Source organism: Microtus ochrogaster, chromosome 5 (assembly GCF_000317375.1).
Source record: "Microtus ochrogaster isolate Prairie Vole_2 chromosome 5, MicOch1.0, whole genome shotgun sequence".
NCBI classification, from domain to species: domain Eukaryota; kingdom Metazoa; phylum Chordata; class Mammalia; order Rodentia; family Cricetidae; genus Microtus; species Microtus ochrogaster.
In genome coordinates, this window is record NC_022012.1 from 95119919 (window position 1) to 95125984 (window position 6066).

At 47.8% G+C, this 6066-nt stretch overlaps 1 protein-coding gene across 2 annotated transcripts in view; it reads right to left on the minus strand.

The window, feature by feature from the left end:
- Znf445 (zinc finger protein 445) overlaps positions 1 to 1607 on the minus strand; it is a 14202-nt gene extending 12595 nt beyond the window's left edge. Inside the window, exon 1 of one of the 2 annotated variants that reach the window (XM_005348149.3) lies at positions 1342 to 1607. The gene's annotated coding sequence lies outside the window, so the exon portion shown is untranslated. The other variant, XM_026779154.1, reaches the window with a different exon arrangement.
- Between the last annotated feature and the right edge of the window lie 4459 nt (positions 1608 to 6066).

Consider the following 6066-nt stretch of genomic DNA (forward strand, 5'->3'; position numbering starts at 1 on the left):
TTTTTTGAGACAGGGTTTCTCTGTGGCTTTGGAGCCTGTCCTGGAACTAGCTCTGTAGACCAGGCTGGTCTCGAACTCATAGAGATCCGCCTGCCTCTGCCTCCCAAGTGCTGGGATTAAAGGCATGCGCCACCATCGCCCGGCTTAAAAGAATTTTTAAAGGAAATTTTTTTATCAAGGTCTTAATTGTATAGCTATTCTTGGTAGTGACTGTTACTACACAGGAATAAAGCAGGAAGGGCCTACAGAATGGCCCACCAGGGTAAGTTTAGCGTCAAAACTGCAGCTCAGCTGAACTTAAGTTGGACCGCAGGAACCAACCCGGCAGCAAGAGACAACCACAGGTGTTCCCTGATCCCCGCAGGCTCACTGCTACTTGTACACAACTCACACACAAATAAGACGTGGGACGCACACCTTTAATCCCGGCACTCAAGAAGCAACAGATCACGGCACATTCAAGGCCAGTAGGTGTATTAGCGAGATTCTCCACCCAGGAGAGAGGCAGTTTGGGGTTTATAAAGCCAAAAACCACAAATGGCAAAGAGAGGCAGAACCGGTGGCAGAAGAAAGTTTCTAGAACACAGGTTTCTAACGCTTAGTTGATAAGAACAATGGACTTTCCTGGACCTGGACGTTCGGTCAAGAATGAAGCTCGGCCCGGCTGGGGAGCAGTCACGCGGAACTCACAAAATGGAGTCAGCTAAAGCAAAATGGGGTTCCTCCATCGGTTCATTTCCACTTTTCTGTCATTTTATTCTCCAGCAACTCTGACATCACAAAATGCTCACAAACTAATACTTCCTGGAGACCAGAAGACACAGAAAATTTGGGGTTGGGACTGTGAGCACTTTTCAGTTTTCAAGTGCGTATCAAAGCTTAATTTCAAACGCGTCCTTTCAGCTTATAAAACATTTTTATCTTTTTTACTTAACAATTTGAAAGGCAGGGCTCGTTAAATTGCCGAGGTTCCTCAGAAGCGGGGGTTAACAGGCCTGAGCCACTTAGACCGAGCTGTCCCAAGCATTTTAATCTCCTACAGCTGACGTCACGACCATAGAACAATTTTGTTTTTGTTTTTAAGGTAACAGCAAAACCAACCCGCACGATGAACTGTGGGCCGCCGTGCTGAGTTTGTCAAGAAGTCAGGACGCCAGGAGTCACAATGGCGGAGACCGGACTTGCAGGGTCTCGGAGAAACCAGAGGCTGCCGGGCAGCACCGACCCAGACCGGCCCGGTTCCCGGAGAACCCACCCGGGTGGTGGCGTCGCTGGTGGGGTCAGGACGCCCCAGACTGTGCCCCGCGGCCCGCTCGCCCACCCGCTCTCCCGGCCACTCACCGCCCAATGCCGGAACCTTCGCGTTACTCCCCGGATGGCCGTGCAGCCCGCTGTGTCCACCTCACCGTGGCCTCTCTAGGACAGCGGAAGTCTACCTTCTGGGGGCTCTCTAGGATACCCGGAGGAATGCCGCCTCGGCTGCTCTCCGCCCTAATTCGCCCTGGCTCCCTTCTGGCCCAGCTCGCCCGCCCTTCTAGCTAGGCTAGGTGCTTGAATGCTGCGCAACGCCCGGGCATTCCACGCGCCGCCCTCTGTCTGGAGATTAGAGCTTTTTCTGAAAGAGTAGGTGTGGCCTGGAGGCGTTGTTCTGGAGGAAGCGCTTTTCTTTCAATGGATCCACTAAAGGGTAACTGATTTCAGTTGGGCAAACCCTTGTGCAGAAACTGATGGACTCAGACAAACGTGGCTCTTTCTCCCTTGCTAAAGCGTTAGATTCCCGTGTTTAGGCACGTCCACATTCCTGAAGCTAGCCACCAAGGTCCCTAATTTGCTTCTTTCTAATGCCGAACTCATTCCTACAATCAAAATTCCCCGTTTGACTATGATTAACATGCCCATCAGAACTTATCAACCCATGCTAGCTCATGCTAACACAACCCTCCTCTTCTTTCCTTTTAAACATTACTCCTACAAAACTGTTCGCTACTGTTTTCTTATCGATTCGATTCAGCCACCTTGTCTCTTGGCCTTGTTTAATAAAGTACCTCTTTGTGCTGGAAATTGGTGTTTGGGTGGGGTCTGTGCCTAATCTGGTCTCTAGATTGGTGCCACCCAGGGTATGCAGATCTTTTTGGACCCCCTCCCCCTGCCCCCCACACGCACTTCAGAATAACTTCCAGCACAGACCGTTCTTGTGTGAAGTTGCAGGGCAGAGCTAATACCAGAAATGTTGCAATTGAACACCCCCGATGGTGCTGCAGAAATTTCTGGGAAACTGAGTCATTGAACTCTTTTTTCAGTTGGACAGAGTTACTTACTTGGATAACTCTGTAATGGAAATCATCCTGGACCTCTCTTAAACATGAGATTCACAAGGAGAAAGACCAGTTCCACAGTGTCCAGTTAAAGCAAGTTTTGTTTAATATTGGCCAGGAAGATGGACACTGACCAGGTCCACACCTAGGATTCCCATAGAACAGCCATGAGTTACATTAGTTAGGAGTCTATAAAGGCAAAACCACAAGGGTACGGTACTTCCCGCCTTTGTCCGAAGGTTCGCATACATCCTGATATACCGTGTACTTCCTTCCCATGGGTGAGCAAGCACACACTGCACAGTTGGGGCTGTTAGGCCCAGATCATGAGATCATGGAATCCCCCTAAAACCACCCGGGATGCCACGTCCTGTATGTAAAAGCAAAGAGCCTTTATTCTTACACACTCGGACTCTCGTTGGAGTGATCGGAGAACCCGAGCTCAGGTAGGGTTGAGTATTTATAGCAAAGGTAGAGGTGAGGTATTTCTAAGGTTCAGGACCCCTGATTGACTGACATTTGTCTAGGGGTGTCCTGGTGAAAAGCAATGGGTGTGTGCTAGCAGGTGATCCTATCTACAATGGTTTAACATTAGGAATATCCTTTAGATGGTCTATTCCTGGGTGGTGCCTGGGTGGTCTCAGTTTTGGTCTTTCTTGGAACCAGGTATTGATTGCCTAAGGGTAAACTCCTGAGACTCAGGCCTCTGTCAAGCTTCTCGTGGCTGGGCAGAGCAACCAGCCTTGTTTACTGAAGTGAAAACACGGGACTTCATTTAGCCCTCAGCATTCTGGGAGTTATCTGTCAGTGGTTAAGTGGGACTTACAGGTTCAGCAGCCTCTGACTGAGGGACGGAAGGAGCAGGTAAGCAGGAGGTTGGAGTACAGAGCCCCGTGTGAGATGGTAAAGGACTGGGCAGGGTTAAAATCCAGTTATCCCACCTACACAGCGCCTTGAGTTTCTGGAAATAGTGCCAGGAGGCAGGGGGTCAGTCTGTCTGTCTCGGCACTGGGAAATTTTCTTCGCTTTGACGTGGCAGTCTGGGGGATTTCCATATTCCTTCCTCTTCTAAACCCTGATGACCCTGTATACATATATTTATTATGTATACAGTGTTCTGGGCACCAGATCTCACTATATATGGGTGTGAGGCATTATGTCGTTTCTGGGAATTGAACTCAGGACCTCAGAAAGAGCAGTCAGTGCTCTTAACCTCTGAGCCATATCCCCAGCCCCTCTTCATGAGCCTTCAAAGGAATCCTCTGATACTGGTGGTATGGGGCTCAGGGCATCCTAACCACACATATGGGACCCAGGCTGCATAGGTGCCATGGCAGGTTTGATAGAGACCTTTTACTGGCAAGCAACACCTGGCTCCAGGAAAAGCCATAAGCTGAGACCACCCAGGGATGGGCCAGTGTCAAAGGGAAGTACCTGACATTCCAAATGTCCCAACCATTAGATAAGATTAAATAAGATCACCAGATGTCCTTGAGGCCAGTATGCACTTATTCCCCTTTCACCAAGACACCCCTAAACAAATGTCAGTCAATCAGGGTCTTGAATCCTGGAAATTTCCTCACCCCCGAACCTCTACTATAATAAAAACCTACCTGGCCCAGGCTGTGCACTCATACCGCTGCATCGGACACACAGAGGACCCAAGCCCAAGCTTGAAAAGGGCTCTTTGCTCTCGCATACAGATTCTGACTCTTTGGTGGCCATTTGGGGTACTCAGCAATCTGGGCACAACAGTCGTGGACCTGGAGTCTAACTACTTCTATCCTGCTTTTGATAAAGTGAATTAGAAGATTTATACGGCATGCATCAAACAGTAGAATCAGGAGAATTACAACCAAGAGCCCCACTGGTGGGGGTGGGAAGCCCAGCCTGCATCCATATTGTAATCAGGACTCATTTTGATATGCTAGCTAAGCTTTCAGTGTACTGTAAAACTTAAATTTCTGTTTCTCTGCATTGGGTTACAACCCACCCTATGACCACAAATTGTTCTGTAACAGGTATTCTGGGCAGATTTCCTTAACTTCTGTTCTGGCTTCTGTATCTATGCTTGCTTGTAAAATCCCACCCTGTAGTTTTGTTCTGTTAAAGGAGCTTGAGAAACTGCTCAGAGCTGTTCTTCTGATTTCTGTCTTAGAGCGAGACAGCCCCCAGTTTGGCTTTGGGTGCACTGAATAAACCTTGCTTCAGTTTGGCTTCAATTTGGATTGAGGGTTTCTCTTCTCTCACCCATAGATTAACAGTGAATAGCTATGGCCCAGGAGGTCCAGGGTTCACCCTATTAAGAGCTTTTGGTTTTATCTCTGGCCTATATTCATTGTACCTGTTACCTAGCATTTTCTCTCACTGTTCCTCTTCGGTTTGCACAGAAACATCCTTCTCCTAGGAAGACACCTGTGCCACCTACTGGGCCCTGACTGTTGAGGGTAGAGACCCAGAGACCACTCGGCATGTCCAAATCCCGAATTCAGAGTCTATATTAAGCCGGCAGGCAACTGCTTGGAGAGAAACATGTCTCATAGAGAAGCCTTGAGTGTATTTTATAGGAAAAATTTAAAGACCAAAACACAGAAAAACCACAGCCTGGTTGGCACTTGCAGGGGGAGTAAAGCAAGCAGTTTTATTATGGGTAGCCCAGCAGAGATGACTGCTCAGACAGACACCGTTTATAGCCAATTGAAAGCCTTTATTCTGGCCGACTGGGACCATACCCAGATATTCAGGGGACCCAGGTATGACCATGAGTGTCCAAAGCACATGATTTTTGAAGGCAAAAAACATGCCCTGGCATCTCAAACCACAGTTGCAGAGAGCAGCCTTCACAGAAGCAAGCAGTTTAACAGAAGTTAAGATAAGCAGTTAGTGTGGAAGGGGGCAAGGTTCTAAACTGGCAGTTGAACTGAAGCTTAGGTCAGTTAGCTGAAGGGGGTTCCTACACAAACCAGCTAAGTTAGACAGGTCGTCCTGATTTGGGGTTCCTAGAATAGAGCTGGGTAATTTTCCATGGGATTTTCCATCAAGGAGATCAAATTCTGGTTAATCCTGAAATGTCCTGAGCAAGTATACAAGACAGGAACTTTTGCAGTGTCTTGCCCTGTCATAGTTTAATAGAAGCCAAAGACATGCAGTTAGTCGGGGAGTTTTGATCCCAAGTTCAGAGCACAGGGCTGCGTTCTTTTCCACAGAACTTTTCATGGTACGGGTAATGTCAGTTTCTGATTAAACCAAAATGGCTCCAACGGAGACAAAACAGGGAAACCTTTGTCCTGACACATGATTATGTCTAAGCCTCTACCGTTATGTCCACATCTCAGAATCCCTAGTGAAACCACGGTACCGGTTTTCCGATGTAAATGCAAAAGGGTCTCTGTTTAGCAAGCTTAAGCTCGGACCACAGACCTCCCACACACCAATGCAGTGCGTGAGAAGAGAATGCAGCCCCGAGTTCAGAGAAAGACAAGCTTTTAAAGGCAAAATGCCACAATTAAGGGACCCCAAGTAGCTGGGAGAAGGGGTATTTAAGAGAAGAAACCATAGCATAAAAATCCAAAGGGGGTAGGGAGGGCGTCATTGGAAAATTTCGAAAATACCAGTGATCATTGAAAAATTCCGAAACTATCAGTGATAACCACAAGGGGGTAACTCCCTGTTTCTCAAGACTATTCTTAAGATTATAATCTAACTTTATCTTCAGCTAGTTCCTGAAACAGAGTCACTGAAAGGGCTAATC